Source organism: Paramormyrops kingsleyae, chromosome 1, assembly GCF_048594095.1.
Source record: "Paramormyrops kingsleyae isolate MSU_618 chromosome 1, PKINGS_0.4, whole genome shotgun sequence".
Taxonomy (NCBI): Eukaryota; Metazoa; Chordata; class Actinopteri; order Osteoglossiformes; family Mormyridae; genus Paramormyrops; species Paramormyrops kingsleyae.
In genome coordinates, this window is record NC_132797.1 from 23,441,993 (window position 1) to 23,465,399 (window position 23,407).

The window sequence follows — 23,407 nt, forward strand, 5'->3', positions numbered from 1 at the left end:
TTCCATTTTTAAAGCCTTTTTTGTGGCATGCTGGGAAAGCAAAACAAATAAATATATTGAAAGTCTTTAATAAATTGGAAAAATTGATTGAATTACCTAAAGATGCAGAAGATGTTAAAGTATGATTGTTTGATCATTTTCCTTTCAATATCTTATAATTATTACATTATTACAGAATTGGCATTCTATTAAATTATCAAGCCCTTTAATGCATGATTAAGGTTTTTAAGCAGTCTATACGGCCCAATATTATTTTAGATTATGTTTAATCCTCATATGAGTGAACATTCTATAAGTAAGACAAACATTTAAATAAATATTTGAACCATATTTAACATTTTATTAATATTTTTAAGAGGATGAAATGTTTCATAAGGATCTGGGAGGATCTGAATAAGATCTTTACCACTTCAAAGCGAGATAATTTACCATAAGGTTATGGATCCAATTTAACTATCACAAGGCATGATTTCCAATAAAGACATTTAGACATTCAATGCAAAGATAAAGAAGTTGCCAATTACAGCCTGTGGACCTGCCATTCAGTCACAAAAACCTATCTGACCTGACCTACAAGAACAACTTAGAAAGCAAGAACATTTGTGTTAATTAGGTCAAAGCAGCAAAGTAGGTCAAAAGTTTAATTACTTCTCATTATATTTAATGGAGCACTCATGTTCTGGCTCTCTAATGTCCTTCAAGAGCTGTTCTCAAAGAGAAGAGAGAGAAGAAATTGTTTTTCTTACTTTTATATTAACTGAACTGGAATGAATGTAGTGTCTGGACTGGTTGTTCCCAGTATGGGGAAAACCCACAGTATGGTCAAATGCTGCTCTTAGCTACTGACACATATATAAATATGGTTTGAATTTCTGAGTGAAATGCAATGTGGTCCTGTACACACACACACACACACACACACAGAGCGAAGGCCATGCAGCACTTAGATATAATTACTCCTGCGTCACTAACACATAAAACACTGTACAGTGCTATGCCTGAATCTGTGACAAATTAATTAAGGAATGTTACTGTGTACCTGAAACCATCTCACTAAAATAACCCGAGAAAAAACTTGTACATCGTCTCTGTCTAATGAATACCATGTATGTTCACTTTTTGACGATTGTGACTTATTACTACAAATGGAATACGCCCATTCTCCTCTCTCTTCTAATATCCTTGTCATTTGATTGACCAATGAAAACACGTTTTATGAAGTTATCAATTTAACTAGCATTTATGATCATCATTTGTACTGTATGGATTACTTTATGATGCTAACATTACCAACTTAATGTTGAGAGCTAGATAGCTGGCTAACTAACATCACTATTATCATGAATATAAAGTGAGATGGTTTATATCTTGTTGGCACTGATATATTTGCCTTGCTGACAACAATCCATGTAAATCCATTTAAAACATTAAACCTTTGACTGATGGCTGTGTAAAGGTAAGTTTCTAATTGTGACGCTGTCTGATTATGTTGTTTTACATTAGTTATGTAATAGTTTCTTTGAAAATGTGTTTAATCATACACCTGAAATAATGGATTTTTGAGATTTTGAGTGTTTTTCATTGGACAACAACAATATATAATTAGCTTTCTAACACTTATAACTGTTAATAGCTTAAATAGTTTGTGTATATGGCCATATATAATTTACTCTATAATCATTGAGAAAGGGGCAAGACATACAAGGTTCTTCTTCTTCCTGCTCCCCTTTTCACTTATGGATTGTATGTAATGAAACAGTTTGTGTTTGTGGCTTAATGATGATGTTTGAAAAAAATTGAGAAAAAATAAAATTAAATTGCAAGAATTAAGAGACAAAAAAACTCAGTTTTACATACAGAGATTACGCTTGGACAATTTTGAACATAGTAATAAATCAAGTAAATTTTTAGCAAACCAACTAAAACAGAATAAGGAGAAGGCAGCAATCTCTTCAGTTACAGACCCCAATGGGAAGGCAACTCATAGCCTAGGAGAGATAAATAGGATATTTAGGGACTTCTATAAAAAATTATACTCACCTGATATTAATCCAACCAATTCTGAAATAGAAGAGTTCTTAAATAACATCGACCTACCAATATTAAATAATGAACAAATAACGGCATTAGAGTTACCTCTCTCAATAGTGGAACTTCATGATGCACTACAATGTATGCCTAACGGGAAAGCCCCAGGTCCAGATGGATTTCCAGCAGAATTCTACAAAACATTTTGGCCTCTGCTAGCACCACTCTTCCATAGAATGGTTATAGAAATTAAAGAAACTGGCAGCATCCCTCCAAATATGAATTGTGCAGACATTAACCTGCTCCTCAAACCTGACAAAGATCCTGCTCTCCCCTCTAGCTACCGACCAATATCACTTATAAATGCGGACCTTAAAATCATCAGCAAGGCACTGGCTAGTAGAATTGAAAAAGTGACACCTTATATAATACATCCAGATCAAACGGGTTTCATTAAAGGCAGACAGTCCACTAACAACATGAGGAGACTAATTGGCGTAATAGACTACTGCAACATTCAAAATAAGGAAGCCATAATCATGTCATTGGACGCAGAAAAGGCTTTTGACAGGGTCAACTGGAAATTTCTAATGGCAACCTTACTAAAATTTGGATTTCGTGAGAACTTCGTAACCTGGATTAAAATTTTATACAGTTCACCTAAAGCCTGTGTAAAAACGAATGATCAAATCTCCCCAAGCTTCACTCTCAGAAGGGGCACTAGGCAAGGTTGTCCACTTTCTCCATCACTATTTTCTATATTTATTGAACCATTGGCAGCAGCAATTCGGAATAATAATAATATCAAAGGTATTCAAACAGCAAGTATAACCCATAAAATTAGTCTTTATGCAGATGATGTATTACTTTTTCTTCAAAATACACAGGGTTCCCTCAGGGAGACGATAAGAATTATAGATAAATTCTCCTCCATATCAGATTACTCTATTAATTGGAACAAGTCGACTACTCTTCCAATATCTTGTGACTTCCAGTCCAATCCAACTATCCCACTTCAATCTGGGAACATTAGATATCTGGGTATTAACATTTCTGCCAAGCTGTCAGATCTGACGCGATTAAATTATAGTCCGCTGCTTAAAAAGATAGAAGATGACCTTGCACGGTGGAACAATCTACCCACATCACTTCTGGGAAGAGTAGCTACAATCAAAATGATGATCCTACCAAAAATTAACTACATGTTCTCAATGGTTCCGAGTCAACCTCCGCGGACTTGGTTTAAATCATTGGACTCCTTAGTTTCAAAATATCTATGGAAATCCAAACCACCACGAATAAGTTTAAAAACTTTACAGAAATCCAAAAACTGTGGGGGTTTGGAGCTTCCCAATTTCTACAACTACTTTCTTGCCAATAGATTGATATATGTCCTAAAATGGACTACGCAAAATAACTTAGACCTTAACTGGTTGGATATTGAGCAAACTTTCTGTAATGATATTCGAGTCGAGGACCTGCCATTTATCAGTCATATACTTAAACGACATTGCTGTTTTAAGAGCATCAACATCAGCACATCGCTGACAGCCTGGTGGGAATTTCTTAGAATAAACCAAACTTCAGTGGTCCCATGCAAACTGACACCCATCTGGAACAACCCTGACATCCTGTTAAATAAAAAAGTGATAAACTTCCTGGCTTGGCATAATAAAGGAATCAAGCGCCTCGAACATATAATCCAAGACAATTGCATGATATCATTTGACAAAATTACAGAAACTTATAACATTGAGAAAAACAAATACTTAGAATATCTTCAACTTAAATCAATAATACACAATAGATGGTGCCGTAAGCAATTAGATCTGGAGCTTTCACCTAAAATAGCAAACTTCTTAATAACTCCAACTAAAAAACTACTGTCTAGGATTTACGTGCATCTAGCAGAATCTGATACAACTCTCTCACTCCCTACCCACAAATGGGAAAGGGATTTACTTATCAATCAAGACACTAACTTCTGGAGGCAAATTTGCTTGAATACCTTTCGAATGAATCGGAACTCCAACCTGCAGCTTTTACAATACAAAATTTTACACAGAACACACTACACAGGGCAGAGGATGTTCCAGATGGGTATCAGAGATACTGACATATGCCTAACTTGTAAGACGGATGCACCAGATAATTACCTGCATGCTTTCTGGTATTGCACACCGGTCAACGAATTCTGGCAAAGGATTTGTGAAGACTTATCGACACACCTAGGGCATCCCATCCCACCCTCCCCCTCACTCTGCCTGCTTGGGGACCTCACTGACACTAATATGGACATGAATAAATCTTGCATGCTTCTCACAGTACTAACCATTGCTAAGAAAACAATCCTTCTGAACTGGAAGTCAAAAGAGAATTTAAACATAAATCTGTTCAAAAATCTACTCTGGGATCATGTTTCCATGGAGAGGATGTCTGCCTGTAAGAAAAATCAATTGATCGATTTTGAAGACAGTTGGACTCCAATAATGAATTTTTTAACGTAATGTCGTCAGGGGTGGTGGGGCCTTGCCGTCACCGTCCCGGGTTGGGGGCTGGGGGTGGGGGGGCTGGGTTGTTGGGGTCCTCTGGTGTTTCTCTTGGCTGAGGGCGCGTGGTCAGTGTCTCTGGGTGGCCGCTGGCCTGGCCTGGTGGGGGCGGTGCGGGGGGTGGGGGGGTTCTGCCCCCGCGGGGTGGGTGGCGCGCTGGGGGGGGATCGGGGGGTGGGGCCTCTGGGTTCCGCCTGGGCCGCTGCGCTGGGGTGCGTGGGTTTGGGGGCGTGGGCTCTATCTGCTGGGGCCGCTGCTCCGGCTCCCGGGCGGGTGGTCGCCCGCATGCTGGGGGGCCTGGTCTGCCCGGGCCCGTTGCCTGGTGGGGACGGGTCGTTGTCTGCCGTTGGCGATTCCGGCGCGGGGCCCTCGGGCGCTGTGGGGTGGTTTGGGGGGGGCGGTGGGGGGAGCCTCTGCCTCGCCTGGGGGGGGGCCTGGGGTGGCCGGGGGGTGGGGGTCACCCCGCCTGGCTGGTCCGGCTCCCCGTTTGCCGGGGGGGTCTGGGGTTGTCCCGTCCTTGGCCGCTAGCTGGGGTCTCATCGGGCGTGGTGGGGTGGGTCTCTCCCGGTCTGCGCCTGGGGGGGGGGGGGCGTTCCCTGCTGCTGGGCTGCCTGTGCCGCCCCTGAACACCTCGGTTGGCCGTCCCTGCCGGCTGTGCGGGGTCAGGGATGGGGACTAATCGGGGCCAGTCGGGGATCTGGCCCCGGTGCCGGGGGGGGCCCACTCCTGGCACGCCCTTATTGCTCCCCTGGGTCCAACACCACATTTCACACAACACTAGGGCCTTGAGGGGCGGTGGGGAGGTGCGCCGAGACACTGCCCCTCAATTTTTACTTACATGTTAGACACCACATGACACTAGGGCTGAGGAGGTGGGTTGAGGCAGGTGGGGCTCTGCCGTCTGCCAGCGGTGGGGTGCCCATGCCTCAACTGCTCGCCCACTTTTTGCACCTTAGTCATATACGCAGTCCATATTACATTAGGGCCTTGGGGGTGCGGGGAGGGGGATGGGGGACTCTGCCATCTGCCAGTGGTGGGGCCCTCATACCCGAACTGCACCCACTAATTTTAATGCATAGTAGACATAAACACACAACTCTCTCACACATGTACATGCACACTTCACACCAACATGGGTCAGGGAGGGGATGGGGGCTGAGGGGCCCCCCCTAACTCTCTGTCTCTGGCCCTGTGCTGGTGGGGTGGCCCGCCGGGGGGAAGACCCATCATGGGGGGGTTCGGGTGGCCCTGGCGGGTACGGGCGGCCTCCTCTCTTGGGCCGCGGGCCGGGTGGTGCTTGGCTCTGCTGCGCCGTGGTGGGGCCCTGGCGGGCGGTCCGGGGAATCTTGGGACGCTCTGGGCCCTGCTAGGCGGATTGGGGGGTTCGGTCTGGGCTGGGCGGGGTGTCTGCCGCTCCCCGGTCGCCGCGGGTCCGCTCCTGGGTGGGGGGGGGGCTCTTTGTATGGGCCCCCCTTGGATCATCCTGCAGTGTTGGGGGGGAGGCGTGCCGGGTCGCTGCGGTGGGCGGCGGCCCGTCCTCCCGGGGGACGGGCTGGGGGGGCTGGGGCTCCCCCGGTGTGTGGGGGGCCGTCCGCCGGGGGGTGGGGGGGGTGGTCCCGGTGGGTGGGGCCCTTCGGCCCTGGACCCGCCTGCCCCGGTGGGGTGGTTGCGGGTGGGGCTGGGGGGCTCGCCGCCCGTCCTCCCTCTGCGGGCCTCCCTGTGCGGGGGTTGGCGCCCCCTTAGTCCCTCGCGGGCTCCCTCTCGGGTTGGGCGGGTGGTTGTCTCTGGGATGCGTGGCTGTGGGCCCTTGTGCCGGGGGGGCAGTAGGGTGGCTTCGGTTGCCTGGTTCTCCTGCCTTCGCCTTGGGCCTGGGGGGGGGGGGGGTGCTGCCGCCTCCCCTGACGGCATTAAATGCCAGCACATCCAATGACAAATCAGGTCACACCTACACTTGCACATGCATACAAGACTGGTTGAGCGATCAATATCATTATTATTATTACTTTTTAGGGTATGTTATAGATTTAGGAATTGAAATATACATATATAACGGTACGATTACGTGTGTGTATGCTACATATATATAATACCGATTTGTATTAATTATTATTAGTATCACTGATGTTGTTATAATTCTTGTTGTTTGATGAGTGTTATGTTTCTTATGGTTGTTTGTATTCTGTATTCCCCTATACTTCATCTTTTTTCCATCCCGCCTACATTATTAGTGTTATTATTTCTGTATACCTTTTTTTTTTTTTTTTTCTTTTCTCTCTCCCCCTCTCCCCATGGTGATTGATGTCTGTTATTGTTACGCTGTTGTTTTTGTACCCCCCCTGTTTTTCTCCTTTTCCACGGTACTGGTGAGTTCGGAGCGGCCACAATCTTTACTCTTGAATGTAATGTAAAATAAAGTTGTCCTCCGAAGAGGGGGGGTGGTGGTGGGCAATAAAAAAAAAAAAAAAAAAAAAAAAAAAAAAAAAAAAAAATTGACCAAGTAAAATAAACTGATTAACTGACTGAAATATGTAAATATATCATTAACACAGCAAAGATGTCAGGAAAGATTGACTTGGCCTGACGCTGCCCTGTGCTGGAGCAGCAGAAAGAGCAGGAGATGGAGCAGCAGAAGGAGCAGCAGATGGAGCAGGAGATGGAGCAGGAGATGGAGCAGCAGATGGAGCAGGAGATGGAGCAGGAGAAGGAGCAGCAGATGGAGCAGGAGATGGAGCAAGAGAAGGAGCAGCAGAAGGAGCAGGAGATGGAGCAGGAGAAGGAACAGCAGATGGAGCAGGAGAAGGAGCAGCACATGGAGCAGGAGATGGAGCAGCAGGAGATGGAGCAGGAGATGGAGCAGCAGATGGAGCAGGAGATGGCACGGGAACATCTGAGTCAGAACTGCCAGGATCAGCAACCGTTTCTTCCCCAAGGCTGTCAGGTCACTAAATACCCTGCTTCTCACCTCACTCCCTACGCATTCCTGAGAGCCTGAGAGCTCCCCCAAATGGAAAATATCCCACCCCTCAATGGTGCAGGATGTGTTGTTATCAAATATATTGCACTATGTACTGTATATAAACACTTGTGTCCCGGGCTCCTTTTTCCACACTGTCCTGTGTTTTGCACTTTTAAATACCGTGAAACTTCTCCTTGTCACTTGCTGTCTATAAGTTACACTGTGGTCCTGGGGGAGGGGGGGTGCTTTTTCATGCCACTGAATACCTGTATATAATGGTATGCAAGTAATGCACACCTCATGATGATGATGATAATAATAATAAAAATAACAATAATCATTATTATTATTATTACTCACCGGCTGTATGTTGTGCCATGGTCTTTGGAGAATGCTATTTCCTGCAACTGTGTACCTGTATATGGATGGTATGACATTAAAGTCCACTTGACCTAATAGGAATATGGGTGGATTAAGAAATTATATTATGTTGTAATAGACAACGCCATTTTTGTTGCTTCTTATCATGTTCTTTATCTTTTCATCTTTAGCTGTTTCTTGTTCATACTTTGAGAGTGTCCGTTGTATGTTGTACGTTGTACGCTGCACCCACATCGCCAGGCTCACTTAACCAGATATGCAGTGGCACCAGTGCATCTGTGAATACTGCAGTGGAAATTCAGCGTGAGATGGAATGTCATCTAGACCTCATAATTAACAGCTTCTATATTTATTTTGCTTCCTACTTTTGAAGGTGAAATTCAAGAGAAATATTCTGTATATAACCCATAACCATTTCAATATAGCATTGCCACAACTAAATATTCAAACTGTCATAGAATTTTTGTGTTTTTTTTTTGCATTTTTAAAAGTTGCAGTTAATATGAAATACAAACTAGCAAAAATAGCATTGTAATAAATACAGATACCTTATTTATTGATTTGTTTATTACAATTTTTTACTTCTATTTCTATCTCTATGTTGTTTTTATTCTATTTATTGTTTTTTTTTCATACTTTTGTCTGATTGTATGTTTAATTGTGTACCTCATGCTCCCACCTGCATCAAAACAAATTCCTTTTACTTTGTGTACTTGGTGAATAAAAGGATTCTGGTTCTAATTGCATTAATAAGTCTTAAAATTTATTGCAACACCTGGGAAATAAGCCTTTGTTATAATTTCAGGAAAAACTACAGTGCTTTCTGCTCATCAGTTGGGCAAGAATTAAACAGTCCACTAAGAGCAATTAAGTGATCGATTATTTGATTAATTTCAGGGGTGAACTTACCTGGACACCCGAAAACTACAGACTTCATGACGAGGGAATTTCAGTTACATTTCTGGATATAACATAATTTGATCATTTAAATTATACTTACATGTTTGTTTTTCGCAATTTAAGTGATTTTTTTTATAAACAAAGGATAAACAAAGTTGCCCCCCACAGTAATGGCCTATTTCTATTTCACGCTATCTGTTATTACGTTATTATTGATATTCTATAGAATTTAATTAATACTTGTTTGTCCTTTGTCTCCAAAAAAAATAGCCCAAATGGCCCATGTGGGGGCCCCCTACCTATGTCAGCCTAGGGCCCCTAGGGAAGGTTGTCCGCCCATGAATTTATTCCTTGATTAATTATAAATTTTATTAATCAATGTAAATGCATTTGTACATCTCTGTCATTTGGTCTCAGTGATATAAATGTGCATGCAATGTGTAATCCTGACACCATCTAGACAAGGTTGTGCTTTTAAACCAACCTATCACAAAAGGGGGGGGGGGGGGGGGGGGGTTAAAAAAATAATTTGATGGCTAACATGGGAAGGAATGTGCATCAGTCCATTTGCAGGACATTGCTGAGCTGAAAATGACCCATTAGTTAAAATTGTTTCAAAGCCTGTGTGTTGTTTTTTTCCCAAAAGGCACCAAAGAGAAACGTGTCGGGGTCTTTATCTGTTTTTCTTCCATTGCCCTAGTGCCAAGCATCGCATTTGACCTAGCGCAGAACAAAATCACCCAGAAATACTTATGCAATCAATGCATTTTATTTTTATCACGTCAGCTGAATGCTGTCGTAAGCCTTCGCTGCACGCTGTAACACTTTCAAAATTTGACAGCCATTAGGAACGGTCCGGAAATTTTATTTAGAAATCTCCAAACACGTCAAACGCATGGATATATTCAATATTATTTTCCGTGTTATTTTGTTAATTTGGATTTACTGCATTATAAAGCATGGTCTAATAGTTCAGATAGGTTACTGGGCGACATTTAAACAGTTTAAAACTGATTTAAAGCAGTGAGCAGTATCTCTGCCAGCCCCACGCACCCTCCGCACTCCTTCTTTGAGACTTTCCTTTCTGGGTTGAGATTTCGGTCACTGCAAACCAGGACTTCAAAGCACAAAAGAAGCTTTATTTCCCCCTAAGCTGTGGCCCTTCTGAACAATCGACGATACACCACTGTTAATACAAAACGTAATTACTACTTCTGCACCATTGGGTGCACACTTAAATTTCTTGCTTTTTAATGTTGTAAGTTGACTGGTGTCTGCGCAGTGTTTCATGTCTCACACTGTTCTTGTATTTGTGTCGCCCGTTATCTCTACTCTGTCACTGCGAGCAACATGTCAAGACAAATTCCTGCCAAGCGTGAACTTACGTGGCCAATTAACCTCATTCTGATTCAGATGATAGTTAGATACAACAGCTTTAATAACATTGCAGACCCATACAGCCTCCCAAGTAGCGTACTATAATTAGCTTTTCACAACATTAGAAAATATGTTGTCTTCATGTGCCTCTATTTTGAACAGGCTGACTGAATTTTAACTAAAAAAGCATTCTTTGCTCTGTCTCTCTTGGAAGATTATCCACCCCCCCCCCCAAACAGAACCCCAGACTCTAACACTTAGATGAAGAACAGAAAGAACCGCCGAACAGAAATAATTCTGCACCCTACTTAGCCTTGTAGAACACCTGGAAGTGAACTTCAACTCTTGCTAAAGTAATACATGCTGTAAATGTCAGTATACTCCTGTGGCAGGTGTAGAATTTTTATTGCATTTAACTAGTTTATTTTTTTTAAATCCAGGGCTTGTTTCAAAAGTTAAGACACCGTAAAGACACCTTAAGAGAATTATAAAAAAGTTTGTAAAAATTGACTCATTTCCATTTTTTGCTTTCCTCAAAATGTATAGAACTCTTGCTGTTTCAGTTGTAACGTCTATGATATGATTTGCAGCTACAGTATGGTAAACACTTCAGTTGACAATACACCCATTTTCTTAAACCGCCTGTCCTATTCAGGATCAAGAGGGGTCTGGAGCCTATCACAGAGGCAACGTGCCCAAGGCAGAAAACAACCCAGGACGAGGTGCCAACCCGCCCCAGGGCACAGTCACACACACCATTCACACCTACAGGGAATTTGGTAACTACAATTACTTCAGCATGTTTTTTGGACTGTGGGGAGAAGCCAGAGTACCTGGAGGAAACCCCATGATGACACAGGGAAAACATGCAAGCTCCACACACATGGAGCCATGGAGACTCGAACCCAGGTCCCAGAGGTGAGAGGCAACAGTGCTAACCACTGCACCACCGTGCCACCCTGCATTTTAGCTGACAAGCAGTATATCATTTTGTTTGAAATTCAGATAAAATGTTGCTTTAATTAAGGTCATGTCATTTCAGTTAATATATTTGTAAGGATGCATTTTTCAAGATATTCATTCCTTATTTATACATCTTTTGAATTAAATATTTTGATGTGCTTAACAAAAACACACCAGGATGCACAAGAAAATTGTCTAGATAAGAAAAATTCTCTTTCATCCCAAAAAAACACCCACTTCCAAGTGTTTATTTAAGGTCTTATTATTAGTATTTTTCTTCCCAATACTAAACTCTTTTGTTAAAGATGTGTTTAATTTTTCCTTAATATTTTGTTTCCTCTCGGCTGGTCATGTAAATAATTAATGACTGATTGGCCGATGCATCGATGCTGTATTCTGTCTACTATTTCATCACCTACCCTAACACATATTACACTGTGGAGTGTACGCATACAAGCAATAAATATTGAGATGTAGTCCTTATGGTCTGTACCTCGCAGATCCAATCGGCCTGTGGCTGAGTAATAAGGACTGATGATCAGAGAGATGCCTTCCATCCTACACGCCCAAAATCATATACTGGTGCTGTTAAAACTTTATCATGTTAATTGTCATCATTTTTCCTTGATAACTTTGTTTACCATGATCCTCGTAGAAGTGGATGGATGGATGGATTGTTAACATGTTGCTGTCCTGACATTAAGTTAAGGTAGTAATGTTACAGCTGCTTGTTTTTCATTGGCCATCTAAAAATCCTGCACGAGAAGAGCAGACAGATTTGATACAAACAATTAACTAATTCACACATATATTCATAAATTATATATGCCAATACCAAGTTAATTGTCCAGGCAATTCATGTCTATGGTTTATCTTTCATTCAGGAATTGACTACCAGCGCTGAGGAACACATTGCCTCTGGGTAAACTGTCTGAGAACCCTTGTATAATATATTTTATATTATCTTATGTTTTATACCAGGCAAATCAGTTTTTTGAAAATACTCTGAGACTGTAATATCCACCCACTCTGTAATTTTGCATCTATTTTTTCCATCTTGCAGGCTTTCAAAGCCTGCTTAACTTTGCTGCAGTCCTCCTGTGACATGGAGTACGTTGGTTTTTGTTCTGTCTTCAGGTCTCAATGTATTGTTCTCAGCTGTTGAATCACGATTGACTGAGCCCATCAATGACTAAATGCATATGTAAATGTACAGAACCATTTTCTCCACTACCTACCCTGGATATACAGTATCTGTCATTACAGTATCTCACTTAGGGTCCCATTCTAAAATAACAAGTTCTACCTTTGTTTCCCCTTCTCTGTGAATGCTGTCATCGTCACGGTACGTGATACCCGGGCCTTGTACCCCTAGCTAGACAATGAGTCACGCTGCAAGAAGTTAGCACATTTGGACTGTTTCTTCTGTACCTTCAGGCAAACTGCTCTGAGATCATGTATTTTTGTGTGCTTTCTGGGAGTACTGTAGCTCAGCTAAACACTGTGCCTCTTGACCCTGGTTGCTCAGATGATGTTTGTCCCCAGCGTGCTTTGATGTTTAACCTCCTGCTCACGCAGTACATTGCTGAGTATTGCTTTATGCCATGGACAGATGTTTGCAATCTTTCAGTCACGGCTCACTGCATTAGCTAATATATCCCCACACCCCATACAACCTACTCCCCCCCCCCCCACCCCCCCGACTGCTGCAGTTGTTCCTCCTTTGACTCCAGGCCTCCTCTCAAGGGCTCCAGAGGAACAGTATCTTATGTACTTTGGCTCAGTGCACTGTAGAATGGTAAGACAGTTTTCTAGGATTTCAAGAGTATGACAAAAACACCATTCTCTTTGTAGCAGGTGCTATTGAGAAAATGCTACCTACTTGAGGTTTATGACCATAAGGGGTCAAACACAATCCTGATGCTCCCACAAGGACTGTTTTTGGCAGTTGCTACAACAGTGACAATGACCTGATCAAAATGGGTACTTCGCATCTTCCAACAGAGTTCCTCAACCAGAACATGCGAAAGTGATGGGGTGTGGCTGAAATTGCAGACCTATACACTACACACTGAATTCCATTAGAACCCTATTTCCTGGGGGTGGTGCAGTGGGTAGCACTGTTGCTTCACACCTCTGGGACTAGGGTGTGAGTCTCTGGTTGTATGTGTGTGGAGTTTGCACGTTCTCCCCATGTCGGTGTGGGGTTTCCTCCGGGTGCTCCAGTTTCCCCCCACAGTCCAAAAAATATGCTAAGGTGAATTGCAGTTACCAAAGTGTGCATACAGTATGTGAGTGAATGGTGTGTGAGTGAATGGTGTGTGAGTGAATGGTGTGTGAGCGTATGGTGTGTGAGTGAATGGTGTGTGAGTGAATGGTGTGTGAGTGTATGGTGTGTGAGCGTATGGTGTGTGAGCGTATGGTGTGTGAGGGAATGGTGTGTGAGTGTATGGTGTGTGAGCGTATGGTGTGTGAGTGAATGGTGTGTGAGCGTATGGTGTGTGAGCGTATGGTGTGTGAGTGTATGGTGTGTGAGTGTATGGTGTGTGAGCGTATGGTGTGTGAGCGAATGGTGTGTGAGCGTATGGTGTGTGAGCGTATGGTGTGTGAGCGTATGGTGTGTGAGTGAATGGTGTGTGAGCGTATGGTGTGTGAGCGTATGGTGTGTGAGCGAATGGTGTGTGAGCGTATGGTGTGTGAGTGAATGGTGTGTGAGCGTATGGTGTGTGAGTGAATGGTGTGTGAGCGTATGGTGTGTGAGTGTATGGTGTGTGAGTGAATGGTGTGTGAGCGTATGGTGTGTGAGTGAATGGTGTGTGAGCGTATGGTGTGTGAGCGTATGGTGTGTGACCGTGCCCAGTGATGAGCTGGCACTCCATCCACCGTGGTTCCCTGTAAGGTCTGGATCCCTGTGACCATGAATAGAAGAAGTGTTTACAGAAAATGGATGGATTGATGGATGGGCCTACTCCATTACCATGTATGCAAGCTAGCTAGCTCACCGCAGACCGGACCCGCGCTTTTTTAAATCTCGCAGATGTACGTGTACAGTACTGTATGTGCCTCAGTAGGAGTTAACTGAAGAGTCACACAACAACCAGTGAAGACCTGCTTGTGGTTCTTGGTAAGTGCATTATAAGACTATATTAAGACTGACATGTTAGTCTGTTAAATATTTCTATTAAACATTAAGTTTTCTAACTTAGTTTACACTGACTGACATTATGTCAACCTTAGACGTTTTGGACAGACAGGCTAACAGGTGAAATAACAGCTATATAGCTGATGGTCCTATCCATGCGATAAAAAAATACAACTAATGCGAAAGCAGGCTTAAAGTAAGAATTGGCGATTGTGGTGAAAGCTTGTTATCAAAATTGGTGAATATCGCCGTTCGCGTGGATGTCAGGCGGAATGAGATGCTGGCATTATTTTTGTATGTCTGCGTAAAATTCTAATTTTGGGTTCAGTGTCACCAACTTGGCAGTAAATATTATCTAAGCTCATTTCCAGCCTGTTTGTGTCTTCCAGTTCATTCATCTCGTTAGCATGCAAATGTTACTTAAAGTTACTTAAACTTAGGCCCAGTTGATGAGACCCTGTTTACACGGTTTTTGGATAAATCAGTAAACTTTGTTTAGTTAAATGTTAGCATAACTTTTATTGCTGGTGTTAGCATAAAATATTTTTCAGACTTAATTTTGATAGTGTTTGAACAAATACCTTTATTTAGATTTGAAGTGTATTTTATCTGTGAGGTGAAACATTAAGTGTATTTTTCCCCCTCTTTTGGGTTTCTTACTTTTCATTAATTCAGATTCTCACTTTGTTTTTTTGAGTAGCTAAGTGTCTCCTATTTCTTTGAACTGTGCCCCATAGGTTTTCCTCCATTCCCTCTGCTGATTCTAGTCAAGTTGAGGTCAAGCCGCCCATCATCTCCTGCAGGTAACCAGCTATATCACATACATACATACATTTCGAGACACAGAATGCACCTGTACCCTGATTTTGAACCTTGTTGCTTGACATTTACTTCCACCTGATTCCCCGTCGAATAACGCAGTAAGATTTAGAAATGAGTCTCTATAGGCACCACCAGTATCATCCAGCACAAAGTTGAATTTCCTCCTCTATCGCAGTCTGAAAACTCTATTCCCAGTTTACTGACCTGCTACTTCCTACTCTTCAGTGACAGGCCAAGTAAGACGCCTCCACACACATACAAACAAACACAGATCAACGTATATTCAGAGATTAGAAAATGTACTTTTTTTTTATTTTTTACGTTCACAGACCTGTACTCAGTTCCACTGGCTCTAACTTTTGCTGATCACTTGTTTTCCTTTAACCATCCAAAATGTCACGTAAGTTGACTGTTATTTTCAACGTCTTGCATTTGACACTTGGTCTCCGCACAAACGAAAATTTGTTAATGTTTTTTTTTTTTTGTAATTATTGCATGATGCATTATTATTTTTAAAAAAATACAAAGGATATTGAATTAATTTATTTCACGCAAGCTTGTCACAATGTTTTTGAATATTTTTTACATTTTTCATATGACTGGAGTTTTTGTAATTAATAAAAAATGTTATGTGTTCTGTGGATGAGACTGAGATTCAGAAATGAAAAAAATAAAAAAATAAACTGTTTTGAAGACGAGAAATGTGTGGGGATTTATTTGGGCCATGTCTGGCCCAAGTGTAGCTGAAAAAATTAATCACCAATCACAGACCAGGGCCAGAGGAGCCCCAGATGTAAAGTTTGAGTCACGGATCTGAGCCAGATCCACACCACATATCATAGCATTAATAACTGTATTGGGCCAGTACTGGCCAAGGTCTGTTCCTGATCCCCAATACAAATCCGTGCCGGTATTGGGCCGTTGGAAAGAAATACCCCAGCGCAGACCCGTTTGGCAGATCTGCACCAAAGTCTATGCAATATCTGGCCCAGATCTGGCACAGTTACCTTTTGCTGTCTGGGATTGTAGTGGTCCAAAAGGCAGATGGCATTATATGTTTGTGTGTCGAATATCAACTCTTATACACTCAGACAAAGAAAGATGCATTCCTTCTTCTACTAATAGAAATCCCATAATGCCTTGCTTGGAGCCACTTTTGTTTCCCCCCTTGATTTAGCCAGTTGTTATATAACTTGGTCCTGAACCTGAAAACCAATACAACACAACAACACATATTTATCCATTATGCAAATGGCTATTTTGTTTCTCTTTTCTATGGCACTCCTACCTTGTTGACAAAAATTTCTGCTCCCCTTCCACAGTTAGTGTGCCCTATACCATACTGTCTTCAACCTCACCCCCGTGTTAGATTGGCCCTAGACTTTCCATGTTGTTCCTCCCAGCCTCAGGTTTTTACCCTTTGTGATCCTTTTCTTTCTGTTTGGTTGTGTGTTACCGTTCAAATAAAACCCTTCGGTTTACAATTAGGTTGCATCTGGGTTGTCCCTCCTACATATCATGACACATTGTCTCTTAAGGCAGATCCAGTGACCAGGATATCAGTTGCACGCTTCAGAATGTTGGATGTTATCTGGGTACCATTCCATTCTCATCCACACTGATGATTAGGAAATGCTGCAGACTTCGCAGACTATATTCTGCCTGCTACATAGCTTTCCCTTAAATTAGCCATCCCAAATTACTTATTTTGTTTAGGTGGCTTAATCTTATGTCTGGTTTAGTATGCCTATGAAATTCTCATTTTACAGAGGTTGTTTGTTCATTTCTGTTTTTCTTGTTAATTAAAAAAGGTTTTGCAGTCATTATTACATATTTGTTGTCTTCCTGTGACATATTTCCATTAAAATGCTAATGAAAGTGTCAGTCCCTAAGCATCAATTAATTAATGACATTGAGTACACAACTTCCATCCAAGAGCAGAACATGTAAAAACAGGAAGAAATGAAAATGGTTGATTTTTTCCTCAATGTAAAGAGCTGAATAGCCCAGTGAAACAACACATATGATCTTCACTGTGTTGAAAAGTCTATTCTGCTTTGAGACCAATAATATTTTAGTTTAGATGGGGGTTTCTTGACTAGTCATTCAGGACCCCAGACAGTCCACATTTTTGCTTCCTCCCAGCTCCCAGCACACCTGAACCAAACAATCAAGAACAAACCAAACAACCAAGAACAGGTGTGCTGGCTGTACGGTGTGGATGGATTGCACAGATGCCTCTTTTGTCTGAAAAAATATGTTTTTAAAAGGTGTCTTGGGCATTCTTATTCACTCATGAAAAAAGAAAAGAAAAAAAATCAGGGCACTACGTGCCAACAATACGCCACAACACTAAGCAAACGAAACGTCGTAGTTTTATTCAGAAAAAGGAGGCGACCAAACCCTCCACTATCAGCTCTGCTACTTACAATAATGACTGAGCCCTTATGACTAACAGAGACACTATAGAATGTGAGCGGGCAGCTAGAAACACAAGATTTCACTGTTGAATATGTCTGACCCAGAAACTTCAGTCATTACCATTCATGGTCTATTTACTGTGCATTTTCAGGATTTTTATTTGCAACTCTGTGGTAATACTCTTAAATATTCCTTGTAATGTTGACGGGTGTTTCTTCATATGCGTGTTTCTGATGGAATGCCTAAAAATAAATGTTTAACTGAAATTGTATACCTGTCATAAAACATAAGCGAGATTTATTGCATGGGGCTCCTTCGTCAAACTGCCATTTTGCATAATTGCAATCATCACAAACACATAACATTGTGTACTTCCTTCAAAGCTACTTTTTTGAGATGCATTTTGAATAATAGTTAAAATAATGGTTTAATTAAAAGACAATCACTATCTAACTTTTTAGATCCTTTAATGTTCTTCTTCAGCCAGATACATCAGTTGGCAGAGGTGTAAAGAGTACCTGAAAACCATACTTGAGTAAGAGTACAGATACCTTACTGTATAAATTACTCCATTACAAGTTACAAGTCACCAATTCCAATAAGACTTGAGTAAAAGTCGTAAAGTATCCAATTTTAAAAGAACTTAAGTATTTTACTCGTACTGAATGTGGGCTCAAAGAACACCAAGAAATGTGGAAAACAAGGAACTATTTATTTATGAGGCTTTATTTCCTAATATAGACATTAAATTGAACACCTCAATGTTTCAAAATGGCAGAAGAAGAAAATAGAACAAAAAGTCAGTCTCAGTCAAACTCAAATGTTCAAAAAAAAGGTAAAACAATAAAAAAAACTAATAAAAAAACAAATTCAGAGCTGACTTTAATGGTGTTTTAAGGGCAATTCTTAAGGGCAATTCGGGTATTTCAAGCAAAAATGGAGCACTCATAGTAATAAAATAATGACTTGAATTACACCATGATAATTATCAATATCGTTTGATATGATCATGATAAAAATATTTTTGCTATATCGCACAGCCTTAATGGATGCTACCACAGTGGCTTTGCTAACTAGCTAATAACTAGTAACCCATAGGAAGCAAGCTGAACAGTCGTTTGAGCAGACAGTAATATCTGATGACGCACAAAGTCTTTAAGTGTCAAGTCTTGTTAACTACATGGAAGCTATATTATCAGCAAGAAGGTCTTTACCTAGTTACCATAGTTTTGGTAGTGAGTCGGCTAGATAGTCAGCTAACTGATGGAAACGTTTAACCAGCAGCAAAACAACCACAAACAACCATGCGGGTCCCACAGTAAAATCTTTGTGCAGTAATTGACAGTCAATAGTGTGTCTAGCAGAAACATTAACAAACAAAATAATAAATAATAGATAGCACTGTTATTACACTGGGATACTAAAGATTTTTAACTTAATGACATAACAGGTACTACAACTAGAGTTGTGACGTTCGCGAACGAACCGATTCTTTTGAACGGCTCATAAACATGAACGATGGGAGCCGAGTCGCGGCTGGAGGGGAGCCGTTCTTTCTGTCGTTCTTTTTTTCCTATGCGTGTTTCACACAGATGCACACAAATTAGCTCCTCCGCGAGACAGAACAGTTATAGGGGGAGGGGCGCACCCAGCGCAGGGGTGCTACTGCCTAACAGCATGATGATAGTTGTGCACGCATCCTTCACTTCCACATTGTGTGGAAGTGTTTGTAGTAAAAGCTGTTTTGCACAGAAATTCATTGCAGCCGGCTTTGTTTTTGATGTTTATTTGTGAGTAGGTATTGTATGAATAACATAAGTCAACGTAGCTTTACACATACACACACTTTGTACTAAAGGTAAATCCAAAATAGTGATGTCACTGTCTAAGCAGAGGGATGTTGTGCAACCATATGGAATATAGTACACACATGACAAATGAGGTAATAATCAATATTTCAGAATAATTCAAACTCAGATATTGGTGTGTGATATCTGAGTTTTAATTATTTGACTACAAATCTCACCTCATCATTCCTCCCAGTGATTATTTCCAGGATAAACTGAGATGCCCCCAAGCTGGCTTCTTAAAACTGACTAAATATTTAAAAAGAGCCAAAAGAGCCGTTCTTTTGAACGGCTCTTTGAAAGGAACGGATCGCCAAGATCCGGATCCCCTCAAAGAGCCATAAATCCCATCACTAACTACAACGATTCCGTTCTGCGAGTTCGCTTTGGCTTCCGCTTTAAGACGTGTTGGACAAGGGCGTGGCTTTCGCGGTACGAATGGGCCGGGTTGGATGTGGGCGGGGTTGGATGTCCAACCCCGCCCTCCTGCAGGCTGCAGCCAGACATACTTGAAGAAATTAGCCGTGGTAGATAAAGATCCTGACTTGTCGCACGCAATCACAATGTAGCGAGTAACGGTAAGCGTCCGTTCAAATGTAGTGGAGTAAAGAGTACATATATTCAGTCACAAATGTAGTGGAGTAGAGAGTAAAAGTTGCTTATATTTTTGATACTCAGTACAAGTACAAAGTAGCCAAAAAAATACTTAAGTACAGTAACGAAGTCCATTTACTCAAGTACTTTACACCACTGTCAGTTGGTCCCTAGAAATATTTAGCGGACATACATTTCATGTCAAGTAAGACCAGTGAAATTATGAAATGTACCTCCCTTCACACAGGCTGTTGTAGAAAACACATTTGTAGACATGAGAGACATTTAAAGTCAATTAAAAAACTATTTAAATCTTCAATTTATTTCAGTTGCCTGTTGCATTCAGTCCTGGCTTTCAGGATATTCAGCAAAGATTTTTTTCCTGCCCATTACAGACTTACTATTTCATCTGTAACACTTTGTAGAGGTACAACCAGTGGAGATCAATATTTTCAGGACAACCTGCTTCAAAATTATTGCTGCATTCAAATATGTTGGGACTGGCATCTCATTCAGAGTATTATAACACAGGAATGGCTCCAAATGGTAACTATCCAATAGTGTCCAATCCAAATTGAGTTTATTTCCAAAAGCCCGAACACAAATCCAGTTCTCCAAGCTGTTAGCCAAGTAAGGGTCAAGCAGGTGCAAACAGAGTATTAAAGGAAGCAGATCCAGAAACGTAGGTTGATTACACAGAAAATGAGTTGTGTGATATAATCGCATGCCAGCACCAGGGGTACCGCTAGAGATTTTAGACCCCATGAAAGCATATCATATAGGGTCCCCAACCCAGACCAAGCCAATAACGTTCCAATATTTTCAGGGCCCCTGTTACTCTGTTACCCCCCCTGCCTTTTATGCCACCCCTGGCCAGCAGTAAGGAGGGGGGAGTATTTAGCACTTTATGGAGAGTGATGTGCTTTTAAGTAAAGCAGGGTCAGATACTGGAGCAATTGGGGGTTACCCAGCGGCCCAGTGGTGACATCACTCTGACGACCCAGGAATTTCAACTGGAAACACATGCACAGCATCCTAACCTGGTTGGTTGATTGATTGATTCGATGGATGGATGGACAGTGTCAGGTCTTTGTACACTAACAAAGCAAATTTGAGAAAATTAAATATTAAGCTGTCATGTATTTCACGTTGTATCTTTTAATGCAGATATAGTAACATATGGAAATGCTCCTTAAAACTTTTTTATAAATGAAATTATCTATTGAAAATAGTCTAGAGATTTCATAAGTATAAGTGTATTGTAGGTTTACAATGAGAACTTCTGATGGCAATATTTTACCATCCATCCATCTTCCAGATAAATACTGAATACAGGATCACGATTAATTATTACTCAACATAAATTTTTAATTTTAAATTAATCAATGTTCAAAAACAACAACAAACAAAAAGCTTTAATTCTAGCTGTAAAAATTACTTGTTAATTTTGGGTCAATATTAATTTCACAAAATAATGCATTTAATTTAAGGAGACATGATGTCATGTCCTTTCCTGTGTTAGGGACATTATCTAAATGTCACCATGAGTCCACTGCACTGAGCACAAAAGAAGAAAGGAATTCTGTGACAGTTTTCCCTTGTTTGAATCAGTGACCATGAAGGTTTCTCTCAAATCAGTCTTCTTGACAGAGCTTTCCATTCTTCTTCTGCTTTTTTTAAACATTTTTTTGGAAAGCTTATTCATTTATTTCAGACCAACAGCCCATATTTTTAATGTAGGGAACAGGTCCAGCCAAATATCACCAGGAACATTTAATATCTTGACAGCATGGCAACCCACTTTCTTGATCCATGTCAGCTCAGCATCTCTGTTGATGGACATTAATGACCTTACTGAAGAAGGAAAAGTTAATTTAATTTCTCTGCCTTACTAAGGTTAAGACTTTCCTATTGGAACAAAGGATCTAATCACCGTTTAAATTGAAAAATAACACTTCAAGCTCCTTGTCCAAATGACTATTTTAGGAAAGCCGCTGCTGATCATAATAACGACACAGTGGCAGGAAAGGTTATTACCCAGGAAACCACCAAACAAAAATATATCAATCAAGTACTATGGTTCCTTAGAGCTGATGGATTGTTCGGAGAGTTACAATCTTGTTAGCTTGGAAACAGAAACATCACGTTATTACTATTTACAAAGGTGGGAAGTTAAATTATGGTTTCTACATGCTACCGGACTCCCCAGTTTCTCTAATTGTTTTTTTCAGTTTTCATTATAAGCAGAATTCCTCCTGTACAACATGCAAAGTCAGTGCAGACCATAACCACTGAAACTGGGAAATTGGGGAAATAAAGAAATCTGTCTTGTGTTACATGAAATTAATAAGATCTTGGTCGGTCTGCCTACCTGCCTGCCTGCTTTCTGATATGGATGTTAGCTGTGTTGCTCATGTCCATCTGTGCCGTCGTTAGCTGCAACAATAGTAGTGTTTGTGACAAAGGTAAAGGATCCTATTGGAATCTCAAAACTGTTAAAAAAAAACAGTGATACAGAGTGGTTACACAGTGGAAGAACCTTAACAGCACCAGACTTTCTGGAGATCACTTTGTCAAAGGTAAGAATAATGCTGAAACAGTAGCTGTTGGGTGGCACGGTGGTGTAGTGGTTAGCGCTGCTGCCTCTCAGCAAGGAGGTCCTGGGTTCGGTCCCGGGTCCTGGGTGGAGTTCGCATGCCCGTTGTCGCCGGGGGCTGCGGTTTCCCTCCCACAGTCCAAAAGCATGTAGGGTAGGCTGGTTGGCAAGTCTAAATTAGCCCTGTAGTTGTGTGTGTGTGCGCACCCTGTGGTGTGTTGGTTCCTGCCTGCACCCATTGTTCCCATGACTACACCCTGTGAACCCAGTTGGGATTAAGTGGTTACAGGAATGGATGGCTGGTGTTTCTATGTGTTTGGTTCTCTTTGTTAGTTGCTGAACATCGGCTTAGTTTTTGATAGGATGCCAACACTACTGTATATTATGATCCCAATTCTGTTTATGGTTATGGCGACAGATGTAACCGATCATGAACACAAACAATTCTATGGATATTTTTGGCACGTGATTAAGAAAGCTAAGCTTATTACATAAAATTATTTGGTATGACATGAAAACATATTCCAAAGGTCATTTCAATTTAGGCAAACCAGTTATTATGAATGACAGAGGCAACATTGAATGGGCACCATCAGTGATCATGGGACAGCAGTTTATCATGACCGACATTAAGGTAGGAAAGCAAAAATAAAGAACACCTTAGACAGTCCCTGCAGCCGAATGAAAGCCACATATCCAACAATAAAACATATCGATCGACAATTTACTTTTAAAACACATTTGTTTATGTGCAATCGAACCAGACTTCCTGTGAATGACAGCAAGCACAGTACTGTAACATTAACACTACAGGACAGAGCCCTTTACAGG